This window comes from Plectropomus leopardus, chromosome 5 (assembly GCF_026936395.1).
Source record: "Plectropomus leopardus strain MGB_pleo_1.0 chromosome 5, ASM2693639v1, whole genome shotgun sequence".
Lineage (NCBI taxonomy): Eukaryota > Metazoa > Chordata > Actinopteri > Perciformes > Serranidae > Plectropomus > Plectropomus leopardus.
This window is the reverse complement of record NC_142180.1, coordinates 6,064,623-6,088,223: the sequence shown is the minus strand read 5'-3', so window position 1 is coordinate 6,088,223 and position 23,601 is coordinate 6,064,623. Positions and strand designations below refer to the sequence as shown.

Here is a 23,601-nt window from a genome sequence, read left to right as displayed (position 1 = left end):
AACAACTCACACATAGCAATCAATAGAAAAAAATGAATGTAACAATGACAGCAACAGAAAATTTACAAAACTTTTAATAATTTTTATAATTCCATGATTTTTCCAGGCTGTGGGAAGCGTAAATTGAGCTTTCCAAGATTTAAACAGACATGCCCAATTTGTCATGACGTTGTCTTCAGTTCAAGTAGGGATGGGTGATATATCCAATACACTTGATGTATTGCAGCTTGTTCCACATGCGATATATACTGACTATTGACTATGAACGCTGACTGTAAATTGTCAATTTGTGTTTTTTTATGAAGACACCATCATGAGATTCTCTATGGTGTTGTGGTTCTCTTGCTCTTATTGCTCTCTGCCTCTCACATACACTTTATTCATCAACTTAGCTTTAGTTCTTGAACCAGTTCTGTTCATGATTCTTGAAAACTTGGTGCTATCAAGTGTAAGAACACGTGTTTCCACTAGTTTTGAGCAGAACATCATAAAAAAGGATGCTTTTGTAGCACAAACCACAACAGAAGTAAATAGTAGAAGGAAAATCGCCAAATACACTGATTACCTGTTAACTTTTGTTCTGCTGGTACAGATATTTGTTTTTACCCAAAAAACAAGCATGGGCCAACTATTAGTAAGACTACTGCACCCCCTTTTTCTCTGACAGGGTCTCATTTGACTTCAGAATATGACATTGATGTCATCACAATTTACATCTCAGGTCAAGGAGAACCTGCAATTTTTTTGTGCCTGAGAACCAGTGTACCTGAGAACCTGTTTCAGTTTTTTGACCTTTTCAGGTCAAAAAACTGAAACAGACAAACACACACAAGTGGGGCTTTTGCGGAGTTCCAGACTGTGACTATTTAGACAAATTTTGCTACCACGGAGCACCGCTGTGACTTGCAAATACTAGTCTCTTATTATATGAATTGGAGAGCTGTTACTTTCTTTTCTGTTTACAGTGAATAAATTCTTACATTTAACAACGCTGCAGTAACAGACCCACTTAACGAGGTATAATGGCAGCAGTGTGAGCAGATGAGGCGTGTGTTTTTGTATCAAATTTTGTGACCATTAAGCACCAATGCAATTTTCAAATCTTTGTAATATATGAACTAAAGAGCTGTTTCCATCTTGCAGTGAATGACTCCTCACATGTAAAGGCACTGTGCTAACAGTTGAACTTTCTTCCAATGCTAACATCTAACAGTTGATCAGTAGCTTTTAATCCAAAGAAAAAAAAACGAAACTTCCAGCGCGAGACTAGCAGAGTCGTTCAAAACAAAAGCACCTTGGGTTCTGCTTTGAATAGTTGAATCATAGCAATACATTAATAAACTTTATTTTACCCATAATTTATTTAACTTTATTATGACAGTTTCTACTTAATTTAACTCTATTGTAACTGTAGCTCATTTAATAATTTCGAATTTTTAGTGGTCTACATTAGTTGAGATTTTTCAAAGTATTGATCACATGCCATAATATAGCCTAAAAATATTGCAGTATTATTTTAAAGCCATATTGCCATACAAGTAAAGGTAGAAATCATTAATTTAAAGTCAGCCTCCAATGTTGAAAATACACTCAAGTTCACAGTCATGGAGAAAAATCTAAACTGTTTATTCTTGAGCTGTTTCTTTAATTGTATCAATTCATGCGCCCCAGTCTTATGTGCTAGTGGTCTTGCTGTGTTACATAAAGCATGTGTGTTCTGGTAACAGGGAAAGTAAAAGGCCATTAGGAGCCACTCCATAAATCTCCACCTTTTGTCAGCTGGAGAACATGCTGGTATAGCTGCCCAGCCCCTCACCCTGCCGTACCCCCGGCCCTATGACAGTAACCCTATCTCCCCCAGCTCTCCTCCATATGTCTGCACACACTGACGTGTTACCATAATAATCATTGGGGGTTTGCCGTTTACGTGGGAAGACGAGCAAAGAGTCCAAGGAGCGCTCGGCATGTTAATTATGTCCCACACACACGGGCATGGACACATGGTAGAGCAGGGATTGTGTGACTGATGGAGTGGGGGGGCTGGTCATTGGTTGGTCATTATGGCCTGGGCAAGGTTATTTGGGCACTGGGCATGGCTGTTGACATGGGGATGGTTTATGACTTCAGGGTCGTGTTGAGGATTTCTAGGAGGTTGATTTTGTTCAGTGTAATCACGTAATGCAATCTTCTTTATAATGTGGGTACTTTGGTACCTCTGTGACGGCTTCACAGAGCCAAAGTTCAACTGTGGATTTAGTTTATTCAATCTAAAATTCAGGGTTATTTAAGGGGATTAAATTACTCCTTTAAGTTTGACTTTTGTCACTGAGAGCAATGGGTTACTACACACATCTTCTGCCAGTTTGGTTGTTTTACACGAGAGTTTGATAAATGTATTGTTTTTGTCTTTGTTTTTCTCACTTTCAAGTTGAAGTGGGCAGCACTCAGTTAAAAAAATGATGTCATCTATTTCCACACCGCTGAAAAGTTGAACATTTGAATAAAAATGACATCTGTGAGGTTGTTGGCATCTGTTGCAACTGTCAGTCAAGGCTTATCGAAACTCACAGCTCTGATAAGGCAGATGAGGTTTTTTCAGATTTTGGGTCTCTTTTACTTTAGTTTTTGATTATGGAAAGAAGCATTCTTAAAATCTCGCTCTAAGTGAGTGAAAGGGGCGGGTATTGCACGCATTACTCACACTGTATCCTGCTAATCCAGTTGATTTCAAATTCTGCATGGTAACCATAGCAAACCACCCAATACCTCCTCTACAGTACCTTGCAAAAGTGTTCACCCTTCTTGGCATTTTTTTTTCAATTTTGTTGCATTAAAACCCTGTAATCTAAATGGATTTTTATATGATTTTTTTATTATTTATTTATTTATTTGTTTTCCTTTCAATTCACCAATTTTGACTATTCTATGTTGTTCCGTGTGATCCATGTGCTTTCTTGACCAAATTTTGGCATTAGTGTTTTAAAGGGGTCAGGGATGTCCACTTTTCCTCTTCCTGGTGTTCTATCTACAGTCACATTCTGTCACATTCCCCCCTGGCACCATCACTCTATCCCTCTACTTCCTCCCTGTCCACAGGGAATAAACATATTCACCTAATTAATATCTTGGCTGCAAGTCTTAGTGTGCTGGTAGAGCCAAGTAGGGGCCAAGACCCATATTCCTGTAAAGCTAGTGAATTTTGTATGGTCATATGAACTGATCATTCCTTCTAGCTCAGGTTTTATGACCATGATCTCTTAGATTTTTTATTTCTGACTTTCTGTCTGTCTTCATCTTTCTGTCCTATTTTTAACCCTTAGGGACTCTTCATTCTTTTGATAATTTTGGCTGTGTTCATGGATATGGCATACATTTTGACAAGATTGTGTATTTTTGCAAAATCTTTATATTTACAGCTCAGCTCCTACAATAAGTCTAAAATACTCTGTGTAAACTAAATTGTTACATTCATACTGTTAAGTGCAAAAAATGTGCCTTTAAAACCCATTCAAACTGATATTTTTGATCCCACAGCCAACAAAGCATAAAAACATGCATTTATCTTTTTCTAGGTGTCATTCTGGGCTTTTGCTTTGGGATTCGTCGTTTATACTACCTATATACATGCTATTTTCACAAGGTGCACAATCAGTATAGCTGCAAATCATTGATATATCCCAAGCTGTGATAATCCAAAAAAATCTACTTTGTATGAAGTAGATTGAATATAAATCTTTTTTTTTCATCTAAAAACATAGTGGCATCATGACAAAAAGTTGTCATTTTAGGGTTAGAATTCTGAAAATCAGTAATTATTTGATAGTTCTAAGTAGGACTGAGGACAAATAAATGAACTAAATGAAAGCAGAAATAATGTTAATCTATAATATTTTTTAAAGCATGATTTTGAAAAACTCATTTTGTGTGCAGAGCGATACTAGTGTGTGTAATATTAACGTGGGTTATTTTCCTCCCCCCTTCTGCCTGCTCCACCTGGCTCTCCATCCACACCCCAGAGCCAAGCTCCAGGTCGAGGTCCCAGGCTGTGGAGAAACCTGACCCTTTATCTTCTTGCTGTCTTTTTTTTTTTTTCAGCCATTCCAACTTTCCATTTCAGTCATACCGGCCTGGACATCCGAACCCCCCGAAATCTATTCTGGTCTTGTTGAGTTATTCCTTGAGCCTCTACTATCTCCGGTCCCTACTACTCTTCCTCTCATCTTAGTACCTCTTTTCCTCTCTCAGTCAACATTTGTCCCCTCCTTTCCTTTCTCTCCCTTGCGTCTTTGTCCCTCCCATGGGGAAAGTTAAGATTTGTCCACTCTCTCAGGCCCCCCGGGTATTTGCCTCTAGCCATGATTGGCATGCAAACCTCTGAGCTCAATGCTTTCCCTGATGGCCCTGACCTCCATGCTTGCAGACAGAGGGTAGGCTTCTTAAGCCCACCATAACCTCCCTACAGGTGTCTCCCAGATTTAACCATTAGGAATAATGTTGTCGGTGCTGGGAACAAATGTGGAGCAGACTCTTGAGCAGAGACATGATGGACAGGTGTAAACTGAATGACAGATTGGTCCTGTCAGCCGCTTTCTTTACTTTCTCTCTTTAAAGAATGGTTTATAACCATTTGGGTCTTACTTTTGCTGATTGTAGCCAGCAGCTTGTAAATAAGTTTTTGTTCCAACAAGCACACAAATAAAAATAGTTACAGTACACATGGTAACAGTTATCATTGTAAGAAATCAAAGGGCTGGCACACGTGTTTTTGGGGGGAGGATTGATACTAGAAGTTTTACTTGCTGTAGTAAAATATTATTCTGGATATGTTTGTATTTTTTGGAAGTTTGAGAATTTTAAGCTCTGGCTTAGGCAATGGAGAAAGTCAGAGAAATTCTATCTTAATGAAATAGGTAAGTCTTTATTCTTTGATACCATTTTTTTGGTTTGTTTTTTGTGGGGGTTTTTTTTACATGTATTGATGTATCAGTTTCTGCTTTGTATGGATATGTGTAGGTATGTCTATATATGTGCACATACAGGACATTTATTACTGATCTTACTTATCTGGGTAAGATAAGTAGGGTTTTTATTTTCTTTTTATAATCATTCATCTTTTCATCATACATATTTCTGTTTTTTTATTATTATTTTTATTTATAATTATTTCATTTATTTATATATTTCTTTATTTTAATTATATGACTTAGACATCACAGGTCATTCTCAGCTAGCTGGGGTGGGGAGGAGAGGGTTAGACAGTAGGCTAACTTTTCTTTTGGAATATCAATACCTGCAAAATTTGTTATATATATGGGTGCATATGGATGAGATGCAGTTATGTATATAGGATTTATCATTACACTCTACAGAAAACTAAATAAAAATTTGATCACAGCACACATGTAAAACATAATGCAGTTGTCATCGTAAGAAATCAGAGGACCGTCAGCGGTGCACTTGTTTTTTGGGTGGGATGGATTCCTGAAGTTTTATTTGCTGTAGTATTACTGTAGAATTTTTGGAATTTTGAACCTTTTATAAAATGTGTATCCATGCTGTTGTAGTACAGCAACTAATTGTTATTTTCATTAATCATTAATGCAGCAGTTATTTTTTTGAAATTTCGTATATATGTATTTGTTTGGTCAGCAAGGTGTTTGAAAGTGTTGAAAAATGCTTATAAAAATTGCTAAAGCCAACAGAGGTGGCATCAAATTGCTCGGTTTGTCTGACAAAGCCGTCCTGTCATAATGAGTCAGCACACTGTTATTACTGGTGCCAACAGAACTACCATTATTAATAATGGCAACAGTGCTGACAGAGCAAGGCATTGTATTTTTTTTTTATTTTGCTTTTCAACTTTATGTCAAGATATTTGAGTTCCCAGACTTCAGAAATTCATTTGGTCAGTACAATGGATGATAATAGCCCAACCTATTGTAATTGTTAAAAGTAGAATAATCCTTTAATTTCTGCTTCCTCTATTCCATTCATATCATTTTCCCTGTTCGTCAGTCTCACTTTCCCCTCTATTCAGCCTCCCACACTCCTCCACTCGTTCCCTCAGTATTTTCAAGTGTCCCTCTCACCCACTCTCCCACAGGGCCTTGTTGTGTTTTGGTATTTAATAATGGATGATTGTTTGTGTTTGTCAGTCAGCACGCTCTTGTTAAAGGGCTGTAAGATAACTGCTAATTCCAGCAGGGCTGTATTGATTAGCCTCGCTGGGTGTGGATTGTTTTATAGCCCTGAGAAGAGCGCCGCATCCCCCTCCATCACCCTTCCCCTGCTTCCTCAGTACCCTCTCCGTCCGTCGCCCCCCCCCCGTCAAGGGTCTCTCTCCCTCTCTTTGGTTGAATAATTAATGCTTAACCTATTTAATTAGTGAGATTTGCTCTGAACAGAAGCAGAGTAATGGAGTCCTCAATTGCGTGTGTTGTTGGGGGAAGTGTGTTTGTGTGTATCTGTCACATGTACCGTGGTCGCAGCGTGGAGCCGCTGCCCTTCCTCCTGCACTCTCAGTTGAACCCGCTTGTATGATTTACAGTAGCAGTGTGGCTTCGACGTGACTGTCAGTGACTTGGCATTAGCACCATTGGCATTTGTGGTAGCGGAGGTGTGACCGGTTTGGTATGGCGGCTCCGGCGCTGGAAGCCGTGGTCCTTTCCAGCAGCCGTCATGCCAGCAGAGTTGGCGTGGAGGGCAGAGGGGGGTTAACAGTGATAGGTGGAGAGCTCAGACTATGAGCTCCAGCTGTGATATTAATAACTGGTACTGCAGGCCAAAATAATGATGAAGGATTTGTTGATCATCTTTGGTGTTGTAATTGAGGCTCAACACTTTGACCCGACATTCTGATCAAATGGACTGAGGCTGAAAGCTCCAGGATTCACCATGCTCTGCTGGGATACAAATTTGGCTACTGTGACTTTAGTTTTTTGAGACACTATTTATTTCAGTTCAGCACAACAATATCTTCATTTTTGCCTCTGCAGCCTTTTAATTAACCATTTAAATGTAACCAGCGCCTCTGCAGGCACAGAAATGTCAAACAATACCTCAGAAAAAAATACTGCATAACAGTAAACATGGAAATTCAAGGGTTTTACTTGCATATGTCCGATTTTTAAGTGTTTTGATAGCTGTAGTGTTTATGATCACCTAGTAAACATCCCTTTTAAGCCACTGTTTATTTTATAAAATGTTAGGAAATGGTTTTCCAGTATCAAGGGTAAGACCCTCCAAATTACTGCATTTTCAGGAAACTCTAGGGCCTTTTTTTTCGGATTAAAAAAAAATCCCAAATTATGTTTTTTTTGTTTTCTAAATTCTGTTTTGTACAATTTAAGCACATCTTTTCATTCTTTCATGTGGTGGATAATTAAAATGTCAAAAATTCTATGAGAAAACATTCAAAAAATGAATGAATACCAGTGAATTTAATGTAACACAACATTGCACTTTTTTAACAAAGAAAGTGCTTTGATACAGATATGAAACAAAGCATTCCATCATTTTGTAAAATAAAGTGATTCACATCTGAGCTTCACAATGCTCTGCTCTAAATTAAGCTGTTAATTTCAATTTCATAGTTTTTTAAATGACTGCAGGGTCTTACAATAACATTCATTGTCAGGATTTTTTTCCAGCAAAAGAATAATGCAACTGCTTTCACAATTCAGTGGGATTTTCTTAATATTTTAGGGATGCAGGTAGCATTTTTTATGTTTCCTGTAAATGCTATCCAGTTAATTTTATTTCCATATGTATTCACTCTGTGTTAACACCATTTTTTGAAAGGTGGACATAGTTATATGTGTATCTTGGGATCTTTTACAGGTCAGAATACGAGGGCACTCCAACTTAAACAGCAGCTGGTTTGACCACAGAGATATGAGTAATGGCTAGCTTGGTGATGACCCAAGAAGCACAGGATTTTATCTGGCTTGGCTGACTAAAGCGAGAGAAACAGACTCCAGTTAAGCCAGCCGTCATTTGCACCTCTGTGGTCAAACCAGCTAAATTTGGAGACAGACACAGACACAGGCAGACCAAAGCAAAAGTTTTGGCGACAGCTGACCTGGCGTTCTCTCAGTGTTGGTGGCCCTGCCAGTGTGTGTAGAGGGGCTGAGCCCTGCCCTCAGTGAAACCGCACAACAGAGAGCAGGACAGAAGCAGCGTCCCTGCAAATGACACACAACAACAACAACAACAGCAATACAGTTTTTTCTGTTCATTTTGTGAAAGGCACTGTGAAAAAAATGCTCATAATAGTAGGGAATATCTTTTTTAAGTAAATTGCACCCACATATTGGCAAATTCCCATATATTTTCTTTTTAACCCATGGGAAACTAAGCAAATTGTCTTGTTTTCTTTCATAAAACAGGGAACGAGAGACGAGCAGCGTATCTAGAGATGACCCAAAAATTTGTAAAAAATTATCAAAAATTTACAAGAAAATGATGTGAAAATAAGCCAAACAACATTTGCAATAAATTACTTAAATGTTGTAAGAAAATTAAAATAAGAAACAAAAATAATATATAAATGTGTTTTTCTGGGCATTTTCCCTGGTTTTGGGTAATATCAAATAATCACCCCATAGCTAATTTTCTGGTCATTTTTTGGTAACCTTATACTAATTTCTTGCCAAGTGTCTTGCTGGACACTTCTTGCCAAGTTGCTCATTATGTTATTTTCTTGAGGTTGAGCGATATTGGTTTTTCAGGACAGGTAATGATATCAATTATTAGTACTTAATCAGACCGATAACCAGTATTTGGAACCATTATGAATTTACAATAAAAATGAAAATATTTCTGTCAAAATTCAGAATTTGGAATATAACAAACTCTAACATAAAACTTTGTTTAAATGCCTCTAGCAAAACTGAAATTTTCAACATCATATACAGCAAGTTCCCTGCAACCTTTTTTTCTAAAGATCAGTGAAAATTTAAATAAAACATAATTGAATAAAAATAGCTCCCTGAGGTTTTATAAAGTTAAAGTTCATCTCATTCTGACATATTCTTCGCATGTATTGCAGACTGCCTTCCCTGGTACTGGTTGAGCTTAATACGCACACTTTTTCATTAATTAGTTGTATCGGCTATCATTGGAATAAAACGCTGATACAAATAATTGGCGAAATGCCAAACATCAGCCCTAATAATCGGCCAGGCTGATAATCTGTCGGCCCCTATTTTTTCCCGTGTTTTTAAAAAAATCCAAACAATTTTTCTCAGGGTTAAAAGCTTGTGAAAGGTTTCTGAATGCAGCACAAGAAAACTGATGTCGATGGAAGGGGTTAAAGCTGATTTAAGTTTTATTATCAAATTTCAAGATTTCTACCGATGGTTTAAACCCACCGGCTGGCTGGTGCCTTTCTGTGTGGAGTTTGCAACCTGTCCTGTTTGTAACCCGCCTCTCACCCAGCTGGCTGCAGCCCTCTGCAACCCTCTCAGGATATGCAGCCATAGCTGATGGATGAATAGATTAATGAATCACAGAAAAGCAACATACTCTCACAATTTGAAAACTGGAAACCTTATTTTTTAAATAACTTACTCTACTACTGTTGACAATTCATTTTCTGATTACTGGTTTCTGATCTGCTCTAATCAACTAATGGTTTCAAAACTACACAGCTCAACAAACCTAAAAATAAGTATCAGTAAATGTAATAATTTGATGATGTCTTGATGATTAGTTGTTCTGTTCCTAATTTAAAGCCTGGCTGCTGGTTGGTTATCACTGGTTACAGTCTGCTGGCAGTGATAATGGTTTGACTGTGATTCTACACTGGGAAAGAGTAGCCTGCAGCAGGCAGCAGCACTGAGCTCGCTGAAGGCTGCTGCTCTCTGTTCCATCACGTCTTCTCGAGCCAGCAGAAACTTGGCAGGAAAACCCAGAATCGGGCGTCAGTACTATTTATACTCACCTGTGAGTGGGTCAGGGTGTACAGCCAGATTTAAGACGCACACATGCACACACTTTAACACACACCTGCACATGTACGCACATGTGCATGAGCACCAGCAGGACCCACTGCTGCATTCCTGCCAGTGAGCTGCAGAGGGGGCTCTGCACATGGTCACTGCTGGCTCAGCAACCTGAGCAACTGGTTAACTCCTGTGCCTGTTTACCTCAGTGTTACTTTCACACAGATTTCACATTGGTTTATCTGACACATATGCATGTACATATTTCCAGAGATCTGCTTTTGTGTCAACATCTAAGACCATTAGCAACCCAGTCAACATTTTTCAGAATTCTGTATGACTTTATTAGGTTTGGAAGATGATGACCAAGGAACATTATTTTAAGTCCACATAAGTGCAGGTTATTATTTATTTATTTATTTTTGCCAGTAGTTAAAACAACTGCATTCCCACCATTCTGCTGGTCCTGTTTCAAGGAGAACTGTATTAGTCTTTTTTTTTTTTTAATTATTGACTCCACTGACAAACACTGCCGAGCTCAAGACAAAAAAAGTTTTAGATTTGATAAGAAAGATGACTTTTAAACCTCAACTCTCTGTTTAGCATTTTTGCTTATGTGGTTCTAGTTGTAGGTCTCACAGGTTAACTGTTAACCAGTATCCAACAAATTACTGTAGTATGGAAACATCTTACCCTTATCTTTGGAGCAATACACAGTAATTGTCAAAAAGTAAATAAAGAACTTCATAGCAAAAAGAACAAAGGGCAGACAGTATATAGCAAAGCACATACATTAGCACAACATCATACTGAACGCAAGCATGATATACATAGAAGAGACTCCAAAACACATAACTACACTGCAACAGCAATACAAAAACGGACAATGTCTGTATCTTAGAAGCTTGACAGTAGGGATGTAGCTAACACTTCTTTTCACTATCTATTAATTTGCCCTTTTTTGTCAAAAAATGTCAGAGAATAGTTAAACGCGCTTTGGTAATTTAAGCAAATGGAAAAAAAAGTAAAACTTTGCTTACTTATTAGAAGAGTTTCCAATTAATTTTCTGTCAATTGGTTATTAAGTAATTGTTGCAGCTTTACCTGACTCTATCACATATGGTATATAACTAACACATTTATAAAAGTAATGAATAGACTGAACAAGATGTAGTTATTAACCCTCTGAAACCGGGAACATCAGGGGTTTTTTTTTGGTGCGTTCAAATGTATTTTACATGCATTTAGATGTTTGAAACTTAAGCAAATTGATTTCGGTTTCTTTAGAAAACATGGCTAAAAAGGCAGTGAGCAAGTTGGCAAGAGATGTCCCACAAACAACAAGAAATTATCAAAAGAAAATTAATTTTAAAAAAGGAAGAAAGAGAGCGAGAGAGGAAAAAATAGAGGAAATTATTAGTAGATAATATTTTTTTTAAAAAAAGGGAGAAATGTCCAGAAAACTATATATATGATTATTATTATTTGTATTAACAACTTAATCTATACTTATTAGTATAATTATTTAAAAATTATTTTTTTTTAGTTTTTCACCTTTCTAAAAAAAAAAAAAAATCTGTTTTAACTACACTTCAGGTAATGATCTTGTTACTCAGAACTTGTAACTGCTTCCTGTGTTTTTGAAAGAAATCGAGCTAATTTGCCCAGATTTCAAAGGGTTAAGTATTTTCTCTGTTAACACAAACATGCTGAGGAGCAGCTGTGTATAGACAGAATCATCATATCCCCTGTGTTAAAGCAGGCACTGCTGCTCAGAGATGATTCCTCTGTACTTCTGTGGGTGCATCTTTGTATCTGTGGGTTGTTGCTCTCGGTTTTTGTTTTTTTTCATGAAAGCAGGGAAGTTGAGTTGCTGCGTGTTAAAGCTGCATGTAAGCAGGTTGACCTTAATCAGAGTGAGACAAATAGCCGGGCTGTGTAATGCATGTAAACGTACAGGAATAGTTGCACATAGGATACCATGCACATTTTTGTGAACACTTTACAAGTTAATTAATTTAAATACACTTCTTATTTCTCTTTGTGAAATTTTAACTCAAAGCTAAAAGTGTCTTCTTCTGGGGGGCCACGCTCTGCTGAGTGTCTGTGGAGGAGAGCAGAGAGTGACTGTGAGAGAGAGTACAGTATTGATCTGGGGCAGTTCATTTTCTGCTGTCCCCAGTGAGTTGCTCTGGGGGAAATAGCTAGTTTGTCTCCTGTCATTGTAGCTTCAGAGTTAAAGAGGAGTACAAAAAAAAGAAAGAGAGTGAGAGAGAGAAGCAGGGTAAAATGCCACTTGTCTATTGGGACAAGAGCGTCACGATCACAGTCTTCCTCTGTCACAATATCAACACAAAGTCCTCAGTTAGTCCTAAAATCCTAAAATATCAAGGTTATGCACAGGATTGACATACCTGCCCTCATGTCAGTGTATGTTTATGTGATTGCACATGCACTCGTGTTAAATGTATCAACGTGTGGGGCTAATATTGTGTGGGCGCTCCTGAAGAAGGCAATATTGATCATTTGCCGTTTACTGTCCCCTGCTCCCTTGTGAATTGCTCTGTGGGAAGTGGTTAATTTGTCTTCTGTCTGGGGGCTTCTCCGTGTGTGCGTGTGTGCGTGTGTGCGTGTGCGTGTGCGTGCGTGTGTGTGTGTGTGTCTGTGTCTGTGTCTGTGTGTGTCTGTGTGTGTGTGTGTGAGCCTGTGGTGTGTGTGGTTAATATGTGTCCTGTCTTGAGGGGGGCTTAGCTGTTAAATACTTCACTCTGCCTCTGTGGAGACACACGCTGATATCATTGGCCATCTTGTTTGATGACAATAATGAAGAACAGATTGCCAAAAAGCTGCCATTAACCCCTAGTCTGCTTTAATATTACACACACTCATACTGCTCTGCGCACAAAATGCGCTTTCCAAAATCAAGCTTTAAAGAAATGTATACATTTATATTAATTTCTATCAATGTTAATTAATTTTCTATATCAATGAGGTAATTTTTTAACCAACATCAGTCCTAGTCGTAGATATCAAATATTCATTAATTTTCAGAAGTTTAATCCTTTAAATTGAAGATATATTAGATATTTTTTGATGATGACAGCCTGGGATGTGTCAGTGATTTGCAGCAACATTGATTGTGCACCCAGTGGAAATGGTATGTTTTTTCTCCATTTGCCAAATATGGTAAAAATGACATAATCAGGTGGAAAATACTAAAAATAACAAATTCCAAAGCAAAAGCCCAGAATGACTTGCAGAAACAATACAGTGTATGTTTAGATCAAACAAAAATACACAATCTAGCAAAAATGTATGTCACATCCATGAACACAGCCAAAATTATCAAAACATGAAGAATGAAAAGCACATAAGATGAGAATTTAAGCTGTGCAACCCAGTAAAGATGTGCAAAACATTAAGTTAATAAAAAAAAAAAAGTCATCATATTTGGTTATTTTTTCCCCTTTTCTCAGTTACACTGAGGCTGTTGTGGAACTTGTGGTTTATTCTTTCAGTAAATGGGTGAAAATGGTCTTTTCAAATCATATTGACATTATATCACCTTACACTACAGTTTCAGTGTCTTAATCTGTCACAGAGGTGAGGAATTACAAGAATTTGTCTTCTAGTTTGACCTTTCCTGTATCCATTTCAAAATAAAAGCCCTCTGACAACATTTCTTTTGTCAGAATCCCAACAGAATTGTTTAAAAAGGGTTTGTATCATGAAATATCTGAAGGACAATGTTGTTGACAATGCAGTGGCTGCATGGCTCCATAAATGAGTGTAATTGAGAAACTGCAGTAGATATATTAGCAGGCAGCGCCGCAGTAGCAATGGTGTCTGTGTGAACATTGCTCCTGTGTGAGCCACAGCAGTTCTGTGAGATAACCACCAAGCCCTGCTCATGCATGTAGCATGGCCCGGGCCTTAAGATGATTCCAGTGTTAAAGTACATATATTTAGCAAATGCATCGGGCATTTGGATCTAGCCTGAAGCCATGATCAGGCTCAAAGAATAATGCCAGACCCCACATGAACCTGCAGAGATTTTGTCTGAGAATGACCCAAGTCTGAACAGTTATGTGCGTGAGCCTGGTTAATTTCCCAATTTTTCCATGTTCCAAAAAAAAGAAAAAAATCTTACTAATAACAACATTACATCTTTTACAAGCTAAAGTCAAATAAACCTTTTTCAGTGTGGTAACCAACTTTTGTGACATGACCTCTAACATGTGGACTCTTCTACCACATGTTTAGCACACCCCAAACATATTCCTTGTGTGATAAATAGAGATTAGGATGGGTTAATGGCAACACAGCCAATACATTATCCATGACATAATACCAACTATAAAATCTGGAACTGGATCGAACCTTAACTGATTAAAGACCAGGAGATTTTTGAGAAGTTACAAACTGGCCTGTGGGTACGGTCAGGCCTAATGTGGTTGGGGCAGACAATTAAGCAACTAATCTCATGACACACTCTTTCCAAGTGTTAACATTAAAAGAACAGACAAAGACAAACTAATGAAAGCAAAAGGTAGAGAAGCAAAAATAAATTACATCACTGTCATCCCATTATCCCTCTAGTATATCCCATAAAAAGACATGCTACAGAAAGAGCATGACCATCACATAATACCTTGGCCAAACTAAAAGGTGTATATATAGTGACATAAAAAAGTCACACACTTTGATTCTGTTTCTGTCTCCTGTTTTTGCACAGAGACATGAGATCCTGTTAACGCCTCCTGTTTACAGTAGCCCATCTTATGTCTACAAGTGTGCATCTGAGCATCTGTGCATGTGTGTAGGATACTTTCTAGCATATCTTATCTCTCACACTTTAGCTTGTGTACTTTAACTTCATGACCCCTGGTATTTTTTTTGAGAGGATTATTGTACTGCTATAAGTGACCAGTTTGGAATGTGTGTTGAATTACCCTCAATGATGGGGATTGTGTAACAAATTTGTTCTAACTATTTTTAAGACTAGTTCCTTGAAAACCTTTCAGCATCAGTTACAGATGTAGAGGTTTTGCATTGCTGCATTATTGCATTACTTGGAGTCACAACTTGAGTGATAATGCAAGGATAAGTAAGGCATGACCTTTACTAGAAACAGTTGATGACCTGCTTAAAGCATACCCTCCAGGATTTTGTGGGCTGTATATGTGATTGTTGCAGTCTAAAATTCTTGATTTCGCAGCTTTTCTAAAAAAATTGTTGGTGCAATATTTTTCTGCCCTGCTTTGAGCACCACAAGCCGAGGGTCATCTAGTTCCACTATATTAGAGGGAGGAAAGACATCTCTATCTCCAACACTTTGCAACTTACACCAAAACAATCTAGGTTGAAAAGTCCCACTACAAGTTGTAGGAAAAATTGTTTTTCCCACAGAATTTGAGTGTATGTGTGGCAGTGGCTGATGACGGGGACGGGGGCAGCAAAATTCTATTTCAATGTTTTACCAACATAAAAAAAGATTGTACAGACATTTTAAGAAACAAGAAATTAGATTTTTTGTCATTATTGTAGGCATTATTTTTCATAGTCAAGTCATGTTATGACTTAATGCATCAAGGAGTTCTAAAAACTAATGTATTATTTTTGTCTCTACTTTTCCCCTTCAGTAGTCAGTGAGAAAATAGTCGTTGAGCAACTGACATGACAATAAAACAAATGTTGTCTTGCCGTGACTTTATCCTGTGAATGACTTGACTGTTTGTAGTCTCATCTTAGAGTTATTGAACTGATGCTTCTTGCCAGTGTGACTTTGAAGGACCTTTATTAGTACATATGCCTCTGTGTTTGTGTTTGTGAGCGGACCATCCCAGCGGTTTAGCAGCGGTGTCTGCTCCGAGCAGATGCCCGCTCCTCCTGGTTGTGATCAGCAATTTAGCGGGCTGCTGCCAGCTCTTCTGCGGCCCAGAGGGACCAATTAGGCCCTGGCAGCTGCACCCAGAATGCCACCATGGAATGAGGGGGCTGTGGGTGGGTGAGAAAGGATGCTGCACAAGAGAAGGGCGGATAGAGCTAAGGACACATATGTAGACATGGAGGAAAACATCACTGAGTTATTACAGTAAGGGTTCTGCTGCTGAGTCGAAAAAAGGATAGTTTGGTCTGAGCAGAAAACAGCTGATTCCTGGAGAGCAGCTGACGATAAAGAGAAAGGCGGAAAGTAGTCGGAGGGGCTGTTTGTTTATTTGGAGCTTGTCTTCTTTAGAGCACCTGCTGGTCCTCTAAAGGATCAGAAAGGGGGGAGTGGAAGCCCCTTGGCCCCCTGCCCTTACCAAATTAGCGCCCGAGCCGACAAGTGACTTGACTGTCCCTCATCACACCGTTGTCCCCCTTTCTCCCTCCTGACCTTAAGCCCCTGAACCCTCACTTTTCACCCCGGTAAATGCAGTACCATGTCAAGAGCTGGGCCCCCCGTTACTGAGCTAACTATGGCCCGGGGCCAGAGTGAACCGTCAGACAGAAGTTCTGCAGTTATTCCAGCAGGCCCTCTTCATTACATGGAGACTCAAAGGTCAAATATCAGGGTCTTTGTGAAGGGTCATCTGTAAATCTATACTCTATAAATTATTGGACATGTAAACCTTTACAGTTACACAAGCAGGCCAATTTCTCATCCTAAGGCTGTTGCCACATGCTGTCATTATATATGACACTCTCAGAGAAGGATGCCAGTATTGTAGCAGGAGTAGGTGCCCAAACAGAGGGGGGACGTCTAAATATAGTGTCTAATGTCTTAAAGTATCAGTAGGACAACTTTTTAATTGCTTTGTGAATACGAGCATTTGATAAAATAGAGAAACAATTGTGTATTGTTCAAATGTAGTACATATTAGATGGATTTTGTTTTGTTCCGTTTAGAAGAGCGTCCCATAAAAACACATGAACAAAAGCAAAAAATAAAAACATAACAATGGTACACTGTCACTAAGAGAGAAATCCGCAGTCAACACAAAATAATTCAAACTGCTTAAAACAAACAACTGAGAGTAAACAATAACCACAAGAAGAAATAAGAGTGATTGCACAATAAAGAGACAACAATCAATTTGGGTTTGAGATAAGAAAACAAAGCATTCCTTAAATAAACCAAATGAGGACAAGAATCGACTTGGTTCAGGTATATTACTCCAGTCAAAAAAAAGCCGTAAACATAAAAGCTCTTTTTTTATCATAGGCTACAGGGACCAATACAAAGAAGCTGATCAGAGCTTCTCAGGTACAAGAGAAAATAAACTGATTTGTATCTATACACTGTGCAAAAGCATGTGGACACCCGGACATTACACTAATATGTGACTGAATGTACCCAATACAGCGCCACTTAAAAATTCAGAACTATCACTCTAACACTGGACTTCATCTTTCCTCTTCTTTCTTGCAATTAAAAATTATACTGATTCTAGATCGATCCGCTGATCATTTTGTTTTTATTAAAGAAATAGTTCACCCAAAATGGAAATTCAGTCATTATCTGCTCACCCTCATGGCGATGGAAAGTCTGGTGAGGTTTTATAGTCCACAAAACACTGCAGGAGTTTCACAGGAACATTGAAGGGACACAGTCCTAGTTTGAATCCTGGTCACCATTTGCTTCAGTTGTTGGGAGATGAGTGCAATGGCTTTTCCCTGTGAAACTTGGGCGGTGTTTTGTGAAATATAAAACTTCACCTGCCTTTCCTTTGGCATGATGAGTAGATAATAACTGAATTTTCATTTTCAGTTGAACTATCCCTTTGATCAGATAGTCTATCTAACGTCAAAAAATAAATAAAAAGATAAGTCCTTTTCATTTTCAACCAACAATTCATAACCCAAAGATTTAATATGATTTAAGAAAGTAAGAAGCTAACAAAAAAGCCCATTAGAGATGCTGGAAGCATCAAATCTTTAGAATTTCCTATTTAAAATTTACCAAAATGATTAACTGACTAGTCAACTAATCCGTTCAGTGGCTCCAACTTTAGATTTACAAAAAACACCACAAGAATAGGGAGTGATGACCTGGCATTGTAAGAGCTAAGTGGCAAATCGTTGCCAGTGCTTTCATGAACTGACCTTGAAGGAATACAGCTGAATCTGAGCCTAACCTTTATCCCCTGAAACATCTGCCTCTGCTTACAGTCGAACATCCACATACTCCATATGAGCAGTGCTGTCATGTTTGTGTGGTGTTCTTTCGACAGTCAAGCCCCCCCCACCACCACCACTACTGCCCCTTCTTCTTGCTGTGATATCAGCCCCCCCCTAACACTCTGACACACTTGCGATGCTCGTGTGTCCTCCCAGCAGGCTTGTACATCACCTCCTTGTCTCTCACTCAGTGGCTGAAACAGAAGTTGAGGTGCTGGTGTTCGACCGGCTGACTGGGGTCCATCACTCACTGGCCCAAAAGAATCAGCAGCATGATGGATGCGTACCACACTGGCATCTGCAACCAGAACCTCAGTCCTGGTTTAAATCTACACCACTGAGACACCTCTGCTCCCTCTGTGTGTGTGTGTGTGTGTGTGTGTGTGTGTGTGTGTGTGTGTGTGTGTGTGTGTGTGTGTGTGCGTGCGTGCGTGCGTGCGTGCGTGCGTGTGTGTGTGTGTGTGTGTGTGTGTGTGTGTGTGTGTGTGTGTGTGTGTGTGTGTGTGTGTGGTGACTGACATACAAGGTCCTGCATGTGTCTTCAAACCGTCACTCAGTATGATGAAACACAGGCAAGCAGCTCCTCTTTCTTAATATTACTTTAGTGCAAGAATGTTGTCAACCAAGATGTCCAAGACACTATCTATTTCTGGGTGTAACGGCAACGCTCCCCAACAAAACACAGACACAGTTCAGTTCAAGTCTGATGGCAGGTAGACACTAGAGCTGGTCCAAAACTTGCTTTTTTGTCCGATGTGTTTGACAGAAATTGCACTAATTTTCTCAGGCTTCAAAGTTTTAGATATTTGTAAAAAGCAGCACAAGAAAATTGATGTTGCTTCAGGTTTTGAAGGGGTTACCATGTTTAAAATAGCTGTGATGTTTCAACGTCTTTGACATTTTCAATTCTCATACCTTGTAAAGACCTCTATGTCATCATCAGTACAGTATTTCAGTGTTTACCACACATTTATTTATTTGTGGTGACCCACCACTACCAAAACATCTGCCTCCATGTTTTGATTTTACATTGTTGGAATGGGACAGTTTATTATCAGCGCTGTTATATAATGCTTCTGTATACTGCTTCTGTATACAGTTTGGTTATTCTTGTTACCATACTCTCAGAGCTCAGAGCGTACTCAGCGCAGACGGCCAGACGCATTGAAAGTGAAACTTAATTGTGAATTGCATTGGGTCTCAAAGTTTCCATTCACTTGCCTCATCCTTCTGTAGCTCGATAGATCAATTAATCACCGCAAAACTGAAAGTCCTGCTGAGGAAGGCTGTGCTGCGCCCATGGTCCCACAAAAACATCTGAATTTAGAGAGGGGACACACACAAGACAAAAAAAAAAACGAAAGGTTTTCTGACTGCATCCAAAATGCTTAAATTAAAACAAAAATGTAAAAAGCTGCTATCAGACCAATTGATAGCCTACTCTTTTGTCCACATGCCCTTCCCTTCTTTCTTTTCTTTCACTCCCAGTGTGCTGTCTTGCTGCCACCCCCTCTCCACCCCCTCTGGGGGAGCTTACTTGCATGGGGGTCTTGATGTGTATCGCTCGGGGCAGAGGTTCACGTCCCTTGTGGAATCTTGTGTTGCCCTTTAGGGATGCACTCACTTAACCTTCAAGTGCCCTGGTCACACTTGGAAAAGGTTTTATAAGACACGCTTACCGCCTAAGCTTTTCCCTCTCTCACAAACACATACACTTTCTGTGCTCACAAACAGACGCACATATAACGTTTGTAATAATGGCAGTCCTTAAGTGGACAAAGCCCCAGGCTCTTCTTCTTGATGCGTCTAATGGGATCTGCTGATTGACAGCCAGAGTCATGCGTTGGACCAAACACGACAGTGTGTGTCTGTGTGTGTGTGTGTGTGACACACGTCATGGGACACACACGACATGTTTGAGGCATATCACAACCTGGCGGATTCCCGAACACCACCACCGTTGGGGTCAGGGTCAAGGTTGAGTTCACAGGAAATGCATGTTTTCATCATGTCTTATTTACGTTATTGATGTACTTTATGGCTACAAGAGCATATGGCTACTATGGAAAAGAACACAGAGGGGCTATTATCATTTAATTATTCATCAAGGATGCTGTCAAGTCTCCATGCGTATTATTCAACAGTTGGAAAAATACTTAGACATGGATTGTGGGCATGGAAAGTTGCTCATGTCTTCATTGTTAAAGCATGGTCATGTGTGGCCCTGAGATAAATTACTGACCTTTATAAACCTCTTCCCCGCCAGGGGTTGGGTATCCAACATTTAACATTTAAGAATTATTTTGTTGTAATAGTAACATCAGCCAGTTTTTGGAAATATCATTTTTCACTGTTGAGTATGAAGGTAAAACCAGAAGGTGATTGACTCTGCTAAGCATGAACCCTTAGGGACTGTTTGGCACATTTTATGTACTTTTTATCCTTAATTTTTTTAAGTTTGGCTGTGATCATGCATATGGCATACATTTTGGCAAGATTGTGTATCTAGGTTTTATCTTGGAATTTCCAGTTCAGCTCCTACAATAAATCTAAAATTCACTGTGTAAGAATTGTTACATTAATTTTAGTTGGTGCAAATAATGCACCATTGAAATGGCAATTTTTGATCCCACAGCTATCAAAGCATTAAACATGCACTGTTTTATTTCTGGGTGTCATTCTGGGCTTTTGCCTTAGAATTTGTCATTTTTACTGTTTTCCACCTGATGACGTAATTTTTACCATATTTGGCATTTAGTGAAAATACATGCTATTTCCACTAGATGCACTGGCACAATCAGTGTTGCTGCAAATTATTGACATATCCCAGGCTTTGATTAAAAAAAAAACAACTACTTAGCATATAGTATATTGAAATTAATTAATTTTTTGTGGGGTATTTTTCCATCTTAAAACATAATGGTATTTTTGATGGAAAAACGGGCATTTAAGACTTGATGAAATTCAAAAATAATATTAATGTATAATATTTTTTAAAGCTTGATTTTGAAAAGCACATATTGTGCACAGAGCGAGACAGGCCCTAAGCATCAAAGGTGCATTATGTAGGATTTAGATGCATCTATTTGCAGAAATGGTATAAAATATACATAAATATGTTTATAATCACCTAAAAATAAGAATTGTAGTGTTTTCCTTACCCTAGAATAAGGCATTTACACACGGAGATGATACTCTTTCACAGTGTCCATTATGATTAAGATGATCAACTCATCTTTCAACTTCAAAGATGTAGCAGGACAAATGAAATTTCTTTTTTCAAACTTTTTCTAAAAATGTCAATTAGATCTACCCTCTACCTTCTATGTTGTTTCTACAGTAGCCCAGAATGGACAAATCAAACACTTGCTTTAAATAGCACCATTAGCAAATTGCGTCAGCCACCGTAGTTCTCCTGCACGCTTGGCCCAGCGGAGAAATTTTTAATATGCAACCTCTCTGCTGGATGCAGCTGAATCCAACACACCAGACTGGAAGCAGGGGGAAACAGCCCACCAACTGTGTTTAAATCAGATGAACCAACGGTGTCACTGCGTCCTGGGAACAATGCAGAACATGTTTTGGACAAACTTAGATCTTTTGCAAAGGTAAAAAAGGACGCTGTAAACTCACTATCAACATATAAGGGGAGGCAACCGTTTTTGTCCACAGCAGGAACTCGGGGGTAGTTTTACGGGATCTTGCCCGTTGGTGCGTGTCTCCGCAGCAGGAATTGTGCTTTTCGAGAACTTTCACTGGGGCGAAACAAGTCCCTGCCTTGAGGTAAACCGCTGGGTGGGGCTTGGGGTTGACTCAGTGCTGATTGGGTGTAACTCAGGGCGGAAGAAGCTATTTTTTATGCTGCATTCATGTGATGTCTGAAGGTCAGCGTTTCCAAGTTGGGAAGTTGTTCTCTGGACTTTGTTGTGTTCTTGTGCTTGCAGTCGTAACGTGTGAACACCATGGAAGCTACAAAGAAGATGCATTTTAATACCAAGAGCGTTTAAACAAGAAGCTAAGAGCTGTTTCCAGTTTATTCATGACAGCAAAGAGCAAAGGAAATGGATAAGGTGAACCATGATTTCAAAGACATGTATTTTAAACTTATAAAATATAAAATGTACCTTAAAAATAGCTTTATCCGAGTTATCAGGGTTTACACTAAAAAAAGTAATGTTTCTAAATAATCTAGATCACTCTACATGGCTAATTGCTCTACAGCAATTATACATTAATACCATATTACACTTAAAATGTGATCAAAAATTGATATTTAATAAAAAATCAGTTTCTTACCATTGACTAAACATTGACTTTCGACAGTCATGTTTATGCATTTATGACATCATGACGGCAACTCTTGTTATAAAATTATTTACAAGTTACCGAGTTGATGTGAATTTCTCTAGTGGAAAGTCTTCATGCGGATTATTCTCACATCACGTGAATGCAGCATGAAACCCAGCAGAAGAAGAAAGAGAAGAATAAGAACGATTGCATCATAATTAAAACTGTCATAGAACCACACAATGAGTGTAAGGCCAGATCTGTAAATGTTTCCACATCCTAGATTTTACCCAGAGTTCCCGCAATGAAAACACACCTATTTGTACATTGTGAACAACACATAAGTGTTGAAATCGGCAGGGGGAGAGCTAGTTAATGATAACTGTTAGTAGCTCGAGGGCCAGAATTAACAGTTAAAGAAGGTTGAATTAAATTGTTTTATTATGCATTCAATCTCTTTTTAGTAAAAAATAACCATATCGTTCTGGTATCTTGTTTTTATCATTTATTTTTACATTTTTGGGGGTACACCATCTGCTATTTGTTAGTTTTCTTGTTTGTTTGATCTTTGCATTTTTAATTTGAGGGTTTTTATGAGTTATGATTTTTTTTTAAAAGCTATAGAAGTTATTAACACATACAGTATACCTTAACCATAGCAACAACCTACTAGCATGCATTTGTGTTTGCATTTGCCTGTGTGTGTGGCTGAGTGGAAGAATCCCCCTCCCTTGGTCAGCCTGAGGTTCCCTGGGTCAGCTGGTATATGTTACAGTTGATGGCTCCACTGCGATGATGGACGAGGCCACAAGCCAGTAACTGCCCCTCCTCCTTCCTCCCCATCATCACCACCACCACTGCCCTCCTTCCCAAAACACACACTTCCCCCTGAACACGCCTTTCTGTGGTGACATCACCACCACACTGGCTGACAGCTGATGGCACGCACCAGGGGCCTCCTGTGTCAGTATGTGGCCCCCACACAGCCATCAGCCTGTCAGTCCGTGTCAACTCTTCATCCACATACACACTAATAGAGCCTGAGTGTTACTCTAAAAGAGCTGAGCAGCTCTGACATACAGAAATACCTTTTTAAATATAAAACTGTTTTTTCTCTGGCGTCTAACTCGCAGGCAAGTGTTAATTTGGTCACAACACAGTATAGAACTGAAGAGCTATTGATTAATGTTAAGCCATCTGTCTATCA

The 23,601-nt window shown here is 38.9% G+C and overlaps 1 protein-coding gene across 1 annotated transcript in view; it reads left to right on the top strand.

Annotated features, from left to right (window-relative positions):
* The window catches only part of zc3h3 (zinc finger CCCH-type containing 3), an 84,059-nt gene that overhangs the window by 17,469 nt on the left and 42,989 nt on the right, over nucleotides 1–23,601 (top strand). The gene's annotated exons all lie outside the window — the stretch shown is intronic.